This window comes from Cryptomeria japonica, chromosome 4 (assembly GCF_030272615.1).
Source record: "Cryptomeria japonica chromosome 4, Sugi_1.0, whole genome shotgun sequence".
Lineage (NCBI taxonomy): Eukaryota > Viridiplantae > Streptophyta > Pinopsida > Cupressales > Cupressaceae > Cryptomeria > Cryptomeria japonica.
Genome location: NC_081408.1, coordinates 123,357,017 through 123,377,819, shown reverse-complemented (window position 1 = coordinate 123,377,819; position 20,803 = coordinate 123,357,017).

The following is a 20,803-nucleotide window of genomic DNA, read 5'->3' as shown; positions in this document are numbered from 1 at the left end:
TGTTTTAGCTTAGGATCCAGAGTAATCTCTTGGGCTTGCTGAAAATAGTCCTTAGTAGCACTAAGTACAACTGAAGTTCAGTACATTGCAGCAAGTGTTGCTTCTAGAGAAGTGATGTGGCTTCGTAAGCTTCTTGCTGGGTTGTTTGGACAACCTTGGGAGCCTACAGTTATTTATTGTGATAATTAGAGTTGTATAAAGATGTCTGTCAATCTGGTGTTTCATGACAAGTCAAAACATGTGGAGACTCAATATTGATTCATTCGAGATATGGTGCAAAGAGGTGCCATTCAGCTGAAGTATGTCAGTATTGATGATCTGATTGCAGATAATCTTACCAAACACCTATCGAGAGTGAAGTTTGTGTACTTCAGAGACAAACTTGGTATTCTGGAAAATGAAACATTGGTTGAGAAGGAGTCTCAACCTCAGTGATACATTGTGTTGTATCAACCACCCTCTATGGGCAATGCAAGGTGGTATTGTGTTCTTCTTAGGGAGAAGAGAAAATGTAACCATCCTCTGTGGGCAATGTAAGATGGTAGAAAAGATCCTCTCCACACTCTATGGGCAATGTAAGGTGTATCCATTCTATTCTTGTGTGCAAGATGGAAGATTATGTTATGTAATTCCAATCTATGCTTGTGTGCAAGATGGAAGACTACAACATTCTGATTATGTAATCCATTCTTTGCTTGTGTCCAAGATGGAAGATTATGATATTCTGATTATGTAATTATTTCCTCCTTAGTTAAGAGGGAGTGTTGATTGTAACTAGGTAGGATGTGGATTCCAATTGCCTTAAGGCAACATTGGAATCTACCAAGGGCTGGGCCCTTCTCTCCCCTCTCAAATGCCACTCTAAGGGAAATGTGTTCCCTCTAATAGGGCCAACCATATAACCCAAAGGATATATCTCACAAAAGGGATAAAAATAAATAAAAGGAATTGGCACCAATTTAGTCCAAGCTGACCTCAAATAGGTCCCTTGCCACATACAAATAAAGAACAACTTGACCTCATTAATCATCTCACATCTTCCTTCACAAATGCGAATTAGCTCTGAAGTTGAGTGCAAATATCCAGTAAAAGAAAAAGAGAGAATTTAGTCAGTTATCTATTGTGCATGAATGCAGACCACATCTCTTACCAAGGTGTAAACATTAGGTGTGGATATCTCCATTGAAAAGTATGAACTACTGTCAAGAATAAGGTGTCAAAAGTGTAGACCGGGTTGTTGTTTGATGAAAACAAAAGTGCATATCTGAGGTGCAGACCTGATACTGATTAGGCATCTACATTAGCCCTAAGTGTGGTCATATCAGACCTCTTAAAGAGATAAGTGTTGTAATCAGAATATTGTGTATAATTCATAATCAAATCTGAGGATCTTTTCTTGTTGGGTTTTTCCTCCTAGGAGGTTTTCCCAGGGTAATGTTGTCTTGTCTCATTTTGATCTATTTTGTTTGCTTTCTGTCATTCACTAAGTTGAAAACTCTAACAGAAAATAATCTAATTCTAGTTACTAAATCCATTTTCTGAGTTTACTGTTAATCTAAAAGTAAAACTAACATAGATTATTTATTAGGCACAATAGATATAAATTAGAGTCTACCAAATATCCTAATTCACATAGATTGTGGGTCATTAATGCCACAATTCAGGTTGTGTTCTTGTACACTAACTTTGAGATCAGAAGGTAATGTACAATGTTTTTTACCTATAGGCTTTCTAAAGGTCTATAGGGCATTACTTGCAAGATCTCACAATGCTTAAAAAAATTGTTTATTATCATGTCTGTAAATCACTCAAATCTTGTCCTCCATTTCATTTCCATGGAAAAATAAAGGCTAAGAAAATGTTTCCTAACATTTTTTTTTATGGATATCTAGGTATGATCCATATTTTTCATATATGTTTACTAGGTCATTGACAACTATACCATTTGGTAATAACCTAAATTATATAAAATAAACAAAAATAAAAAAAAATTTGCACTCTTCAACAGGCATTTTGTTGCTCTTTCCTATATATGTATCTATTTCTCTATCTTGATATTTATTATTTATATTGTGAGAGATTCATTATTCTATTTTTCTTATTATGTAGGCGTTATCTTTTAATTTATTTTTACATATCTTTGATATTATTAATAAGTACTCTATTATGATATTTTAATTTTGTGATGAAATGCATTAACAATTTTTTTCAATGTGGTTTTTCCTATCAAATTTTAAATGGCTTCCCCATTCTTTAGTGAATCGCTTTTTGCATTTTTCTATTGCTAGGTCCTTGTTTAGTATTGGCTTGTTGGCTAAAATTGTATCATTTGCTATTGGTTTGCCATCAAAATTTGTTAATTTGTTGCCTTAAAATGGTGGTATCCTTGTTTTGATTGATTTTTAGGTTCTAGTTTTCTATGTGTGGATACTCTTGCTTCTTCCATAGCCTCTCTTTCCTATGCTAAGGTGGTTGGTTCTTTAGGTGGTAAAAACCCTTCTTTTGCTCCTACTCATATCTCTCATATGGGTAAACCCATGTGTTGTACTTATTCTACCCCTACTATTATTTGTGGACAAGAAGTGTTGGAGAAAGAAAAATACTTCTCTTGTGTCATTCTTAGTTGCACATTCAAGGTTTTTTTGCCTTTCCTTCCTGATTGAGCAAATGGGTTTCAGTGGAAGCCAATTATTGAGGGTAGGATTGTCAATTTAACCTTCGACCATATGCTTTTTGGTGGTTTCTTTTGAATCTGTAGATGACAGGGCTTAAATGTTGAAAGACCTAGTGTTTGGTGGTGAGATAAGCACTAACTTTCTCTAAGGCCTTAGTTTCCTTCATTCAATCCTCTTTCTAAATCTATTAGTAATTTTCCTACTTGGGTCAAACTTCCTAGTCTACCTCTCTAGTTTTTGGATAAGTGTTGCTTTGAATAAGTTGGAAATGCTATTAGAAGTTTTATTATGGCTAATTCTTCTTCTCTAATCTATTATCAGCATATATTTTCCATCACTCTTGTGGATATTTATTTCTCAATGGATCTGCCTTAAAGAGGACATCTTGATGGTTGGGCATAGATCATGGTGTCATATTCTTGATTATAAGGGTCTTCCTTTTCACTGAACAAGACATTTTTCTAGTGGTCACCTATCTTCAAATTGTTAGAAATCTCACTACAGTGATGTGGCATCATGTAAAAAATATATTTTTGAGCATCTTACTATGGGAGGATTTTTTAATTTTAAGGGTAACTATGGGGTTGTAGAATTGGTTTTGAATGATGCTATTGCTTTTGTGATTCTTGATAATCCTATTAAGAAGCAGATGCATTCAAATTATTTTGCAAATCCTAGTGTGGCCAACAAGCATGAATATTTGGATATGATTGTTGTTCTAATCTCTCTACTTTCTAACCTCTTTTGGAAGTTTTTCCTCCTATGTCCCCTTTCTCTAGACCTTTGAAGGATTAATTTTCTTGGATGGTTGTGTAAATAAGGAAGAGAGGTTTTACTAATACATAGCCATGCCTCTTAATCCATAGTCAAGGGTGCTATTGGTGGTCATAAGGCTTCAAGGGTGGTATAGTTTCTATCTCTTTATTTTGCCCTTAAATTATTTGTAAAGGGTTTTAAGTGCCCTTCAAAACACACTTGTTTCTTTTGACTAGTTTTTGGTTGGTTGCCATTTGTTTGTGTTCTATATTTTAGTATAATTCTATAAATAGATTTTGGATAATGTCAAAATATGTTTTTATAGGGTTTTGGGTCCCTTTAAAACCTATTTTATAATTAATCAAAAACAATTTTATTGTGTCTACTCACTCAATTTACAAGTTGTGCTAGGAAGATCATTTGGTTTCTAGCTTGTGAGATTTGGGGTAGCTAATTATTTAAAAATTGTAGATGCCTAAAATTGATTTGGGTAGAAGTTTTGGATATCATTTTACTTTTGTGAGGCTTGAGATGGTCAATTGTGCCTTTTATTTCACCCCAATTAAAGATCATGGTCATATTTGAGTAGAAAGTTTTCTAGGTATTTTAAAGGCATAGTAAAAGTGTTGTATCATGTAGAAAGTTTTAAATCCTTAGTTATCATTAGCACTAGTGGCAATACCCATCTTACACTAGAGTAGTACTCATGAACCATCTATGTCCCTCCCCACATCTCATTTTATTTTCAATTATATAGACTAATTTTAGGAGGTTTTTAACCAACTAAAATAAATTTATTTTTCAAGTTTTTTTTTAAATAGGCAAGTTTTTAATGTACTTCATAATAGTGCATTTTCACCCTTAAAAATGTAATCTTACTTATCATAAAGGATTATGAAAAAATCTAAAACTAGGGGTGTGTTAGAAAAGGTGAAATTCAAGCCTTATGGTTAGATAGTGACATGAAAAAACCAATTGATAAGGATGGTAAATTTCTTCAAATTTAGGCTCTAGTAGACCAAGTGTTTAGATCATAATTTATCTTCCTTTAGGGTTTAGATCTAGGGTTTCTTTATTCTTTCTATAAGGATTGTCTTTCATTGTAATCATTCAATATATTTTGTGCATAAATATTATTCTTAGGTTATTAAGCAAATCTGTCTTTCTTGATCTTCATTTGTGACAAATATTTTTCTTCCAGGTGATTGCTTGAACTTGTGGGGTTGAATCAATAGCTCCAACATGGTATAAAATCTCCCAATATACAATTTACTATTCAAATATTAAGAGATCTTGCCTTGATTTTTTTTTTGGTATACTTTGGGATCAAATAAATATTGCCATTGTGCTTAGAGAAGCCAAAGCATATATGTTGACTATCATTTCATAAAAAATTGAGTTGTTGAATATTTAAGTGTCTTTTTAGAGGGCACTAGATTCGAGGAAAGTTATTGGGTTCATGAAATATTGGTGCATCTTGCAAAAAAATGCACCTTTCCATTCTATCTATAGTGGCAAAAAATTTAAGGATTGCCTTTTTATTTTGGTAAAATTTGAGATTTCAATTTTTTGGGAAAACATTTTGGGGGCATACTTTTTAAGGTACATAAATCCATATGGTCATATAGATTCGTATGGCCATATGGAGCCACGTGCAATACCTATAACCCATCACTGTGAAGACCTAGGAAAAAATGGTGAATTTTTTTTTATGAGATGACATAATAAATCAACTTCCCTACATCATGTTTTGGTTGATTATATGAATCCCATGATGGTGGATTTTTTTGAAATATTTTATGAGAATATTTTGTCATAATGTTCTTTTATCTAGCTCCTTTCCTAAGCATTGATCCTACACCACCAAGTTCATGATTCATTGCCACTCGTGCCATGACTCTTTGTTTGTGTCATGTCACTCTTATTGTGTGTCTATGTTAGGTCATATTCACTAGCCCCAACTTCCTAGGGACTAGTGTTTAATCCATTATAGGACTAGGCGCTAGTTTTTGGCCCCTTATTTACATTTCAAAAAAAATTAGGCAATTTTTACAAAATTGGCTATGATTTGGGTTTATAATCTCCATTTTCAATTTCAAGGCCATATCTTGCCCATCTTGACTCTATTTTTTTTTAATTATTATAGTATCAAAACGTTGATTTAGTCCTTTGTGTGTGGCTCTCGAGCCTATTTTATTGAAAATTTACTAGGTTCTTGTTATTTTCATCAAATCTTAGGTTTTATCTTTCAGGTTCCTTCTTAGAAAATGTATAAATTGGGTTCTTTCTTTTAGATAAAGTAGAATCACTTCCATTGTGAGCATTTATACTATTGTATCACTTCATTTCTATACCCTTTTCTATTAGTTCATCTTGGATCTGAAGCACAATAATTCCCTCACTCTATTCAACTACTATGGTTGAAAAAAATAAATGGACATTCATTTAAAGAAACAAGGGTTGGATAAAGTAACTGCGGGTATTCAAATTGAGTCTATAGGTGTTGCAAAGAAGATAAAGTGGTTAAATAGGCATGATAAGTCTTTTGATACATTATGCATGTCTATGTCTCTATATCTTTTCAATCATATCGAATCTTGCACCACACCTAATTAGGTCTAAACTCAATATGAGTCCTTGTTTGGGAAGAAAGATACTTTGAAACAATTTTAGTTGGAGCATGAACTTATTGGCTTGAATCCTATAGTTTTTTATAGGATCCAAGATTTCTTCATCAAACTCAAGTTTCTTAGATTGTAGTTACAATAATGTGGTATTCAAAAGGATGACTCTTAGTTGACTCTCCATCCTTTCCAATCTTGGTCTCAAGTATTTAGGTTTTGTGTGTACCTTTTATACCACTAGAGATGCAATTGGTACTAGATTCACCATTCCTTCACTTGATGGTTTTGCTTCATCGCTCACTAGGGAGAAAGAAAAGTTGGTATCTAGATGGGTAGATTGTAGATTGCAGTCTTCAAAACCATAGAATCTTCTTACATTATAAGGAATTAAAGATCTAAAGGATTCCACTAGCAAAGAAAACAAATAAAATACAAGGATTTCTAGTGTCATAACCCTCTTTTTGGACCTTGATATGACTTGCTACTAGTACTACTACTACTACTACTACTACTATAATATTATGAGTAAAGTAAGATAGAAAAGATAAATTAAAATGAGGTTGAAGTTTTTAAATAAAAAGGAATTAAGTGGTGACACACACATGAGGTCATAATTTGAAAATTACTTATTTTCTCAATATCCTAATTGAGAAAATGGTGTAGGAGAAATAAGAAGATTCTAGAAAAGAAATTTTAAATTCAAAATATTAAAGAATAAATATTATATTTAGCAAATATATGACATGGGAGTTACAAAATTATTCTATGACAAGAATTATTATATTCATGGCATTTTTATGACAAAGGAGTTACAAAATGCATTTTGATAAAATGGAGAAAAATTCAAATTTTCAATTTAGAATGCATGGTATGTGTAACCCCCAACAGTCAATTTTTTTTTTACATGAAATTGATTTTGAAATTACTTATTTTCTCAATATGTTAATTTAGCACATGTTGTAGGAGGAAATGAGAAGTTTCTAGAAGTGGATTTCAACTTCCATTTCTTGTATGTAACCCCCACTATGGTGACAATCAATTTTGCATGGAATTAATTTTGGAAAAGAATCTCTAATTCAATTAATTCTTTGGATAGTGGGAAATGGTGCACTTTTTCTATATAATGTATGCTAAATTTTACAAAAACAATTCATTGGGTTATGTTATGGAGTAGTCTTGAAATTTCTTTATTAGTTTCAATATCATAAATTAGTGGTAGAAAAATTTTCGTAGGGATATTGCAAGATTTTAGGAAGTTTTGAAGAAGATCTCTATCAGGCTAAAAGATAGGAATTTGAAGAAGGGAACTGGGGTACACGAGGAATCAACACTAAGGTTATTCATTCAATGCATATTTGCTTGCTAGCTTTTTCTTTTCATGAAGGAAATCTTCTCTCATCTCTTTTAGATTTCTTTTTTATATTTTTCAAAACAAATCTCGTTTATCTCTTTCAGATTTTTAAATGTATGAGTTTTTTTAAAGGAAATTTTCTCTTCAGTTTTTGTTGATAGATTTGTATGCGGGAAAAGCGGGTCGATAGAACTCAATATGTGAAAATATTCCAAAAGACTTGTCCACACACACACACAGGACTTCTTGGTGCAAGCTATGGAGTAATGAAGTATTACTCAGCTTCCCAAGGTTGGTCCCATGGTTCTCTATCTTACAATGTCCCTCAAACCAATATTTTTGCTCTCAGATCACTGAGCAAAATGTTTTAGGGATGGCAAATGCAAGAACGAGGGATGCTTTGATAGATTTTAGAATGAAATGCATCCTAAGCTATGCATGATCTTAGAAATGCAATAAACTAGATTATAAGATGACAAGGTTAGTATAAGTACTATCCTAACATGATATATTTAGTCTATGATTGAGCTAAATGATAAAGAAATTATTCTAAACATGCATATTTAGACTAATTCCTAATTTAAAAGAGGCTAAAATGATGAGCATAAAAATGATATATGAAAGCTTGAATGTATTTGAGCATAAGTATGATACTACAAATTTGGAGGATGTTTAAAATGGAGGAATGAGAGCTCTATTTATAGCAAAAACAGGGCAATGGATGGTCAGGATTGAAAGAGTTGATCAATGGTTGAGTTTGAAAGTTGGGGATCCATGTTTGTAATTGGCACCAATGAAATGGTGACAAGTGTCAACATAGGTTTGGGTTGAGAGAAGGGGTTGGAGACATTAAATGCCTGAGAAGACCTTAGGGTTATCTAGAAGGTAAGGGTCAAGCCTAAGTTAAGATTACCCACTGGATTAAGAGTTAATCCAAGGATAAACCCTTGTGCAAATGATTAAGAGATAATCATGGTCAAAGCATTAAAGGCTTGATGAGACCCTTGGGTTGGATGAAGGTTGAGTTAAAAGAAATTCTTTAACCATGTAAGAGGGTTTGAGTTAACCATTAATGGTTATGAAAAATTTGGGGAATTAAGTGGTTGAAGGCTTGAAGCCTTTAATGGTTATCAAAGACTTTGAGGAATTAAGTGGTTGAAGGCTTGAAGCCTTTAATGGTTATCAAAGACTTTGAGGATTTGAGAAGTGACCTCCCCTTGCTTAGGGATGTGACAAAGTTTAGAAGTTTATCACAAGAATCAAGAAAAACTTAAACCTCCTTTACTTTAGGATAAAATTTATCCTCTTTTTTGGGTTGATCACTTGCTAAAATTGTGGGGAGGAACAAGGAATCAGGTCACATATCCCTCCTTGCTATTTTTTTTTGCTTTTCAAATTCCTTCTTTATCTCCTTTAAAATTGGGTAGCTCCAAATAAATAATTAATGAAATATTAAATGCTTTGTTAATGCCACGTATAGGTATTTTAAGGGAAAAGGGAAAAAAATATGGTAAGTAAAATAATGTAACCCGCCTAAAATTTACATGAAAGAAAACTAATTTGCTAAAACTTTAGAGTTTTAAGGTATTTTCCAATTTTACTTAATGTAAAGATTAAATTATATTAAGAAAGGAAAACATTAAATGAAAATAAGGGATTATTAGTTTATTTGGTAGAAAGTTAGCATTTTTAGTATTAATTAAATTTTAGAGCAAATGTTGAATTATTTTTAATATCAATGCTTTGTTTAGAGTTGCTTCTTAATTATTCATGGCTAGATATCGTTTCTCATATTAAGTACGAAGTGCACCTCTTTATCATAAGAGTTGATGATAGAGTATATAGAATCCATTTTTTTTTATATAGTTGCCTACACAAAGCTAATAATTCTATTTACATATTTAGTATCACAACTAAAGGAGCAAAATGCCCAAAATATTGAACTATATAAATGTTATAAGATATTGTAACAATATTAGCATTTATATCATACTAAGGATTGAATATCAAAATTTGGATTTAGTTCTTATGGATATGATTATTAAGATTAGACAAAGTTAATTAGCAAATCCTTCTATGCTAACAATATAGTATCATTTCATATAGAAATGTGTGAGATAGGTAAGGACACATAGATTTAAGTGAGTTATAATATCTTATAGATAACTTATTAATCCCATAGAATATTCTTGAAGAGAACCATATTATTGGTAGTTTACATAAGAAGGGTATCATGAATCACTATATATTGGTATAATTGTTGATGAAATTTTATGAGTTTAAGAATCCCATTAAGAGTAGGTTGAGTTTTGGGGTCAGTTACCTGAACATGGTTTAGTGTAGAACCTCTTGGTAATGAAAGATGTTAGACCCCAAGTGATTTCATGGTAATATTCCCAATAATCCTTTGATCTCCTTAAATATATTCTTACATTATATATCGACTTTAGAACTTGATCATATATTAAGAATAAGACAATGATATAATTACTTTAGGATTCATATATAAAGTAAGGTTATCATTTGTAGAAAATAATTAAAGATAAAATTTATGTTACCTCAAATGGAAGAATTGATTGAGCTTATTATTAAATAGTTTTTTTCCCTTCAAACAAGTAAGTTGAATTCATCTCAAAGTCTTGCTATTTAATCATTTAATTTTCTTTCAAGTAATTTAGTACCTTTCAAGTATTTTTTTTTTTTTAATTTAAAAAAAGGGGTAAAGATTTATTCAGAAATCACAGAATTACAAAGAACAGGCCTTAGGCCCACCAAGACAGCAACAAAAACTAAAAGGAACCTAAAAGATGTAATAACCCACCAAAATTGATTCAACAAAAATTGAGTATTTTTTTTTTTTTATTATGTTTTATTCAATTGCATACTCTGGGCATCCATCCAATTAGGATTAGGCATTCATCCATTCGGGATGAGCTTCTAACCATACGGGTTAGGCAATTGTCCATATGGGACGTAAAATTCCATCTATCCAATACGGGATAGGCATCTACCCATACGGGGTAGGCATCCATCCAAACGGGATAGGAGATGCTCTGGCCAGAGACTTAGACTCATCGGGACCATTCGGGTCCTGAGCCACTCACTAAGTACTACACTCTTCTAACAAGAATGCACCGAGGTCGCCGTCCTTAGGAGTAATTAAAAATAATACAAGCTTGAATTCCACCTCAGAATTTGGCTTAAAGCCTCGGGAAGTCAAGCGAATCCATACGGGATTCCTTCTGAGTATGCATTGAATTAAATTGATTATCTTATCTTCAATTACGATTCTTACTCAACCAAGCCTAGACCCCACCCACGAACGCCTGAGTACGAGGGACAACTCCATCCCAAGACTGCCTACATACCCGCTTCGGCACGGGATCAAGGCGTAAAATATGTAGTTCTATTTTCTAATCTATGGTTTGATGTAAACTGATTTGTGGGTACGCAACCCTTTCTAGGGTTAGTGTCCCAGACAGTTTCTCTATGGTTGCTACCCATGATGGTAGCACTTAAGCGAAGGCTCAAGATGGCCTATTGCTTGTGGCCTAAAAAAAAGAAAATAACTAGATCCTAATACTTATCATGAACGTCACCCAATTGCAAAACGCCAATATCCCTTCGAGATGAATAAATAAATAAATAAAGTAAATTTCATGAGGGTATTTAACTTAACCATCCTTAAAAAGGGGTTTACTATGGTGTATCTCAACAGATGTGAAAATCATTTAAAAGTTATCTTATTAAATTATCGATCCAAGAGGGATTACCCGCCCCTTGGATTTTTAACTTCCAAATGTCCCTTATTACTCCCCGACGATTTATAGGGACGATGCCACAGACATCGTTAATGCAGCTTTATTAGGCGTTAAGTGCAGTAGTTCAACACGACGGCATTACCCGTAAGCGTGACCCAGAGGCACCATATATACCGAACGCTGCTAGTTTTGGTTTTCCAACTTCCTTTGTTTAGTTTTCTAACTACGAATAACAAAAATGAAAGCGTAAATAATTGAAGTAACTACTTGAAGTGCAATTTGCATAATAATGACCATCACGAAACTTGCATAATAGTAATTGCATGAAAGATGTAATTATTCCACCAATAATTCGCATGTTATGAACCATCAATGAAAGCAATTAATCTATGAGAAACTTGCATGATGTAAGAAGACTTAACGAGTCCAAAATAACGATTAAATTTAAGCATTTGTATTAATGTAAGTTAATCTCTAAAGACCAATCAAGTGTCCCAATGATTCTTAATGGGTTGAGTAACTTAATTTTAAGAGGATATAGTCTACAATTTTAATACTTACTAAGGGTAATTTAATTATGAACTTGCTACATATTAGCCCAATTTTTCTAAGTCGAAATATGATATCTTAAAGTTTACACAAAAGAACAAAAAAAAACATTATTTCCTAAATGCCATTACTATCAACTAAAAAAAATTTAACTAATAACCAATAGTAATGGACTTAAAGTATTAATTTATATATAAAAGAAAACCCCAAATTAAAATTTCAATTTACAATTTAGAAGGAAAGAAAAAAAAACTTTAATTAAATCACTGGTTTTACTTTGGGTATTATATAGGGTGCGGGGTGGGGACCACGGGTCCCATCACCCCTGTGGCCCTGCATGCGTAGGTCCACAGGGATGAGGGGATCCCGCGGGCCCCTCCGTACCCCTGCGATGGTTTTGTTGTAACCGATGCATGCTGCCATCCATTTATGTAAAATGTCGTGCGTTACGAAGTTCAAGGGGAATTTAAAGTTCGAAATGATTTCTTTTTTTTTGTTATATATATATATATATATATATATATATGTATATGTATATGTATATGTATATAATTATATATGTTCTTATATATAATATTATTATTATTTTTTTATACAGGAGTATTGCATTTTTAAATTATTGAAAATCACTCAGAGAAGGGTAGATAACAGGTAAATAACAATGTTGCAGATTAAATTTCAGGGACAAAATACAATGAAGCAGTAACCAGAGAGGTTCTTCTTCTCTTTTTTTTTTCATTTCTTTTGTTCTTTACACAGGGAGGTCTATTCACAGAGAAGAGAGATGATTTATTTATACACACAGGGAGATCTGTTCACAGAGAAAAGAGAAAATTGTTTGTACACACAGGGAGATCTATTTACAGAGAAAAGAGAAAATTTGCTTGTACACACAGGGAGATCTATTCACAGAAAAAAAAAGAGATAATTTATTTGTGCACACAGGGAAAAAAAAACTCTCACAAAGGGGAAATGTTAAACGTATTCCTACAGAGGATTTAGATAACCAGAAAATGAGAATTTTTAGAGAGATTGATTACAGCAAGATCCTTTCAAATACACAGTTCAGACTTTAAATCAATAACCAGAGAAAAGAATACATTTCAGACTTTAAATCAATTCAAATCTAAAACTTAATAAGATATTCCAATGATTTAATCTAGATGAATCTAATTCTTATCAAAATTTTGAAATGAATGGATCTAATTTTTATCAAAAATAATCTGAAAACAATGAATCTAATTTTCATCAAATGACTCTATTCTCCTAAACCATTTAATCTACTTCTTATCAAAACTGAAACTAATTTCTTATCAAGAATCTAAAACAAATGAATCTCATTCTCATCAATAATTTAATCTACTTCTTATCAAAATCTGAAACTAATTTTTATCAAGAATCTAAAACAATGAATCTCATTCTCATCAAACAATTTAATCTACTTTTTATCAAACAATTTAATCTACTTCTTATCAAAACTGAAACTAATTCTTATCAAAATCTGAAACAAATGAATCTCATTCTCATCAAATGATTCTAATTTCCTAAATAATTTAATCAAATCTAATCTACAACAAGAATAAGATGCACGAAACTAAGTTTGAAAGAACCTGGGTGCTTGAAAATGGTGTAGAGTCTTCCTTGATCCTCCAAATTTGAAGAGAAGTCCTCCCAACAAAATCTTAGCTGAAAATGAAAATTGACTACACAGGAAAATTTTACTTGCAGAATTTCTTATGGAATAGCCAACCACTCATTTTGAAACTTGTACCTCTTTTATAAAAGAAATTTCAAATTCCCACTACCTAATTTTTAATTGAAAAAAAAGAGATTCTCTCCCAATTTGGCCTCCATGCAAATTGATTAGGCTTAGTGGGAGGAGTTACATGCAAGGGTGGTGGAGAAGCCTCTAGAAGCTTCTTATTCCTCCTACAACATGTGCCTTAATTTGGGTGAGGGAAATTAAATAACCAATTAAAAATATATATATATTTTCCATGTGTGTGTGTGGTTTATTATTTTTATTCCCTTACAATATTCATTCAATAGTTTATCCAAGGAAATATAATAGAGTTTTGTATTTAAATCAAAAAGGTGATAAAGGAGGGTTGTGATAAAAGAACCACCAAAACCACCACTACAAAGTCCAGTGACCATAGCAATAGATCCGTTTGTCAGATTTCCAATGATAATACCTTTTCGAAAAGCCCTAAGAAAGATGATGGCCAAAGGCTAGCTGCTTTGGATATACACCAAAAACTAGGCTCATCCGAAGCCTCCAAGGGCCTCAAAAATGATAATGAAAATGAAACAAACATAAAAGGGAAATTGATCCTACACCACTGGGTGCGCTTGCATCATCTTGTCTTCTAGCATGAACCTGTCCAAAGTTTCAAGATAATCAGGAGGTAGACTATAATTTATATTGACAAGATACTCTTAGCTTAACGTGATTTAGTGATGTTGACATCTTGTTGTCATGGACAACTAATGGATTATTTTTTTGATGTGTTAGTTATGATTTATGGGTGTTAATTTTTCTATAGTAGACACTTGATAATTTCTAATGATTTTCTAAGAATGATACTTTTTTTCTTTAGGGAAAACATTTTTATTATCAATCTATTATCTTCTTTTGACAATATTTAGCTCAAATTGTCATGAAGAGTTCCTAGAGTATGATCTAATATTGCATATACAAATTTAGTAGAGATTTGAAGTAATTTGATGGATGATTATTATATGATCAACTTTCTTATGAGATTATAATTATTGTGGTATTATAATTGGTAGTTCATTTATAATTAAATGTTATTATTTACATACAATTGTATATTAGATTTTAGTATGGCTAGATGTTACCTCTAAAAATAGAGATCATGTTTCGAGAAAATTACTCTTTTCTAAGGTTCTAATAACAATAATGATGAGCCTCCACTTAAAGATGGGTGTGATTTCAACATTTACCAAATGTTGAAATTATTCATGTAGTCACCATGAATCAATCTTATTCCATGTTCTTAGTCTTTTCAACAATGAATATTGATCTAGTATTTTTCACTTTATTTTTGGATATGCTTTTTTTTTCTTCTTTATCTCCTAATGAAATGGGCCTTTATATATGTTTCTTGTCTAGATCTTATTTTAGATTTATTTGGTATGATTTCCTTTTTCTTCATATCATTGTGCATATAATATTTTAAGAAATATAATTTTGAGGAGTTTAAATGGTGTTTTCTTTATAATATTACTTTGTTGCACATGTGAACACTGTTTTTTCTTTCTCCTTTATTTTGGGAGACTTACATAGTTTTTAGTTTCTTGATCTTTATGATATGTTGTGCCTTTAATTCTAACAATTGGACGTTTAGTGGTATTTTCTATTTAAGATTTTTGAATGAGATCTTAGCATAAATTTTAGCATATTATTGTCGGTTGAAGGAGGTACTAAATTATTTTTATTTTCAAGTTCTCTTGTTGGTCTTTTTTCTCTTCATAGAGCTTCATATTCATACAATGTTTAAGTTATAGTTTGCATAGGGATATTGTTGTCATTTATTAGTTGTTTTAGCTATTATTTTTACTAATGATATGGAGGATATTTAAAATATTAAAGTTATAATTGCATACTTAGCATGAATTCTATGTAAAAAAAAATTCAAACATTTTTAATTAGATCCCTCTTTATTGAATTAATATTTTTTCTAATCTTTCCTTCTTTTGAATTGAATATCAACTACAAATATCTTGTTAATATGAGAATGAAAACTAGACTAATCCAATCTACTTGTAATAAAACACATTAGAAATAACCTATGGAAGACCAAGAGTCACTACTTAGAAATTCACTGTAATTTAGAAACCACCTCCATATTAGAAATCAACTATGGAAGACCAAGAGTCACAACTTAGAGTTCCACTTTATATTTCCCTATGAAATCTAATTATCTAATTATGATCAACCCATTGGACTATTTTTTCCTTGAATCAGATGGACATCTTTATATGTATAAGTTAGCAAAAAATTAATCTAATTTAATTTGATAATTTTATGTACATGTATAGATATCCATGATGTTTTTCTTATTAAAAAAAAATCTAAATTCTTCTCTTGTATATATGAACTATGTAGAGGCTCAACATACGTAAACTAAAGTATAAGTTGAGCCTAATTCATATACTGGAGCAAAGGAGGCTAATGAACATATAATAGATTTTAGGGAGATGGTCTAAGCACAAACAATGGATATTGGAGAGTGGCCAAGATCACTTCCTTCCACCATAGATATCCATATGAATATAATTAAAGAGGTGAGGAGGTAAATTTATTACAAAAATTTAGATCATTTACTTGAAATGGATATAGAGAAATTGAAATTTTATGTTGAAAAAACAATTCAAACAACTAGGAGGTCATTGAATAGAACTTCAAAGGATATACTTGAGGCTTATTTCAAAAATATTGATACACTTAGTCAATCCTCACTATTATCAAATATGCTTATTTGTAATGAGATAAAAGAGCTATTAAAGTTGTTGGGTTTAGATTTCACAAAAGAAAAAAGAAAGACACCTGAAAAATATATTGTTGAAAATATTAACAAAAAAGGTTTGGGTTTCATTGGGAAACAATCTCAATAAAAAGATAAGGCAATTTCAAGAAGAGTGATGTTGACATCTATTTTAAATGGACAAATGCCAAAAATATGATAGATCTTTTCACTTTCAACTAAAATTGGCGAGTAGGTGTAGGATCATGGTGGGCCAAACAGGGCCTTAAGTGGCAATAAAAATTTAAAAAATTGAGTTAGGCAACTTGATGTAAAAATTTGAATAAGTTATCAACATTATTTTAAATATATGTAAGAATAGAATCTATAGTAAATTGAATGTAGTTTGTAAAGTACTAGTTGTTTTGATGAAAATTTGAAATTTCAATACAAAAGTACTAAAATTTCAGGATAAAGATAAGAAGTAGTTGTATGTCTGACCACTAGGTAACCACAACCAAATTATAATATTATTTTTTTTATAAGATTTTAGATATAAGTAGAAGACTCATGTCTAGATGTGAAACATATTTTTTTGTAATTTTATTTTTAAGTAAATAATTAATTATGAATTTTTTACTACAACTTTTTAAAAATATTAAACTTGTATGCCTAACCACCTTAACTTGGTCAAACCTTAAATAAATTCAATTACTTTTTTGTTAATCCTATAGTATGTGAAGCATAGAATGTGATTCATGTTTCAGATTCAAAAAATGTGATACCTTTTAAAAGTTATAGATGTTTTTCAATCAACCTATCAATTAGGACTTTAGTCAGAATTCAATTAGAAAATGAATAATAATTATTTATTAAAGTCAAAATTATATTGTTGGAAAGTTGAGAATTTTCTTAAAAAACCATTTTCCTTTCATCAATTTCAACTAAAAAAAAGTCATTAGCCACCACGATGAAGTGTCGACATTTTTTTCTGTTGACTTTCTAGGTTTGGCATGTCCTAGCCAACTCCCAACGCAATCCTGAGGCAAATATTGAGGTTGAACTAATGTAAATTTTCATAGGAGTGTGAACATATTAGTTGTCATCCTTTCTCACAAATATTAGATAATGAATAATATTTGATATTTGATACCTTATTTAGGACAAGGGGGGGGGGAGAGAGAGAGAGAGAGAGAGAGAGAGAGAGAGAGAGAGAGAGAGAGAGAGAGAGAGAGAGAGAGAGAGAGAGAGAGAGAGGGGGGGGGGTTAGCAAGGGATAAGGGGAAAGTGATCTAGATAGGGGAGAGAATGGGAACTGGAGAGGGAGAGATGGGGAGAGAAGGGTAATGGGGTCTAGAGAGAGAGGAGAGAGGGAGAGGGAGAGAGGGATATCTAATACCTTGTTTAGGGGAGAGAGAGAGAGAGAGAGAGAGAGAGAGAGAGAGAGCGGGGGGGGAGGTTAGCAAGGGATAAGGGGAAAGTGATCTAAATAGGAGAGAATGGAACGGGAGAGGGAGAGATGGGGAGAGAAGGGTAATGGGGTCTAGAGAGAGAGAGAGAGGGAGAGGGAGAGAGGGATATCTAATACCTTGTTTAGGGGAGAGAGAGAGAGAGAGAGAGAGAGGAGAGAGAGAGAGAGAGAGAGAGAGAGAGAGAGAGAGAGAGAGAGAGAGCGGGGGGGTTTAGCAAGGGATAAGGGGAAAGTGATCTAGATAGGGAGAGATGGGAATAGAGAGGGAGAGATGGGTAGAGAAGGGTAATGGGGTCTAGAGAGAGAGGAGAGAGGGAGAGAGGGAGAGAGGATATCTAATACCATTGTTTAGGGAGAGAGAGAGAGAGAGAGAGAGAGAGAAGGAGAGAGAGAGCGAGAGAGGGAGAGAGAGAGAGAGAGAGAGAGAGAGAGAGAGAGAGAGAGAGAGAGAGAGAGAGAGAGAGAGAGAGAGAGAGAGAGAGAGAGAGAGAGAGAGAGAGAGAGAGAGAGAGAGAGAGAGAGAGAGAGAGAGAGAGAGAGAGATCTGATACACTTTGATTTTCCATGGCTACATATATGAACATCTAATCCAAGCAAAATGTCAACATAGATTTCTCACATTTTTGGGCAAGTGAAAAAAGGCTATTTTTTTCATATCACCACTTTTTGGCCCCTCATGATCCTACACATACCCTGGTTTCAATAGAAAGACACTAACAAAATTAAAGGAGTATAGTTTACTATGCTATAATTATTACAAAATTAGTGCTTCCACAAGATTCAATAGTAGGGCTACAAGACAATAATTTTTTTCTTAAATTTTAGAGGCTTGAATAAGGGCTAACTATTTCACCTAGAATCATAATTTGGAGGAATTTGGAGTGTTATAGTAAGTTATTAAAAAAATAGTGTTTCCATGAAATTTTTTACTAAGTCCACAAATAAATAAAATGCATCAATATTTCTTTTGGGAGGTAAGATCTAGATGCTAGTACATTACAATTAATTTTTTTTAAAATAGTTTTTTGGTTAAATTTATTATAAAATTATTTTGGTGCACCGTGGTGGGGGCTTTGGCAAGAGGCAAGGGAAGGAATCTTATCAATATTGAGAAGGGTACTTATAAAGAAGATACATTAGTAGAGGATAGGAATACCATGACCTTTGTTGATGTGAGGTTAGAGATCAACAAGATGTAAGATAAAATCTTGACAAGGATGGGTGTAGAGATTAAAGATCTCAAAGCAACGATTGGATAAATATTTCTAGATAGGGTTTTATAGATTTTCAAAATGTAAATTTTTACAACAATACTTTAGAAGGAGGAGGAGGAGGGGGATGAGGAGATGAATAAGAATGAGAGATAACAACAACGACGATGACAACAAGAATAGTAAGAACAAGACAATGATGGACTTGAAAAGCACTGAGTGGGGGGGGTGAATTAGTGACACCAAAAATAGAACTACTTTAAACACTATCCAGTAAATGAATTTTACAAAACGTTTAAACACAATGCTTGCAATAAAAAATGATATAACAAAATTCACAAAAAGTAAAGCATTCACCATAACACAAGTGTTTGTACGTAGAAAACCCAAATAGGTAAAAACCACGGTGAGATGGAACTCACAAGTTAGCTATATGTAGTAATAGATAATTGACCGGTTAAGGTCTACAAAGTGCTCTGCTAGGAGCGAATCTTGTTAGAGATCCCAAAGCTTGATTAGAAGCTTATACCCTGTTAAAGGTAGTACCATGTTAGGAGTAACCTCGGTGGAGGATTTCTGAATCCAAACTAATGGATCACCCTATTAAAGGATTTATAAATTGAAGCTTGTTAGAGCTTACTCGGTTAGTGGATTTGATTCTGCTGTAATTGTTAGAGAACAACAGGTTTGTTTGATCTATTCTGAGAAGCACAATACTTACTTGATTAGATCCTTCTAAGAACATTAAACACTGCTCTTCTACATACTCTGCAACTTAACTCTTCTTCGCATAGAACACTCTTCCACATATATTTCAAATGATTCATTGCAATGTCAATATATAGAGCTTAAGTTTCATGTCGGCCTAAGTAAATCAAAACACAATTTCCTTGGTGCAGTGTATCTGGACAAGTGATCATAACTCATCACAAAAATTACCAAATACCGGTTGGAATAATAAATTCTGGTTAGCTAACTAATAGACCATTATCCATGAATATTCTATCATGATTTCCGCTTGATCTCCATCTTGTTCTTAATCTTATCATATCTACAAGTTGTCTCATATGCACATACTGGTTAACACAAAGTACCGTTTAGAGATAACCACTAAGAATATCGGTTGATAGTGTAAACATTTAAAGTTACATCGGTAGTCAATATAATCATGTGTGTGTGAGTGTTTCATCAATGACAACATATGATGAATACATTTAATCATCATCATGCCAACAATCTCCCCCTTTGGCATTGATGGTAACACTTAGAAAATTTTACAAAAATACCACTAAGTGTGCATACACAACAAAATTTACACATATACTTATGCTCCCCCTTAATGCATACACCATACAAAATTTTCAAACACACATACATATTTCTCCCCCTTTGGCATTGATGGAAACACTTAGAAAATTTTACAAAAATACCACTAAGTCTACATACACAACAAAATTTACACATATACTTATGCTCCCCCTTATTGCATACACCATACAAAATTTTCAAACACACATACATATTTCTACTCCCCCTTTGACAACAATGCCAAATTGAAATACATATATATATATATATATAATGTGTATCAAAGTGTTTAGCATATACAATAATAAAAATTTGAATCAATGTTCAGGCATAAGCAATTTTCATGAATATAACATTGTAGCTCATCTTCATCTGTGACAAAGCATTCTCCCATGATTCCAGTATGTTCTTAGTATACTCAAATGTAGACATCAGTTTTGAATGAAATTCTTCCATTGAGTCCAGTGTGCAGGTTTTAGGGGTTGCTAGGATAGCTTCTGCATTGGAATAGGCTCTCTGAAGTATGTCTACATGTGATGTAAGTAGACTCTTAAGTTCTCTAAGAGATCGGAGTCTCTTTGCCTTCTCATTATCATAAATGTCCAAT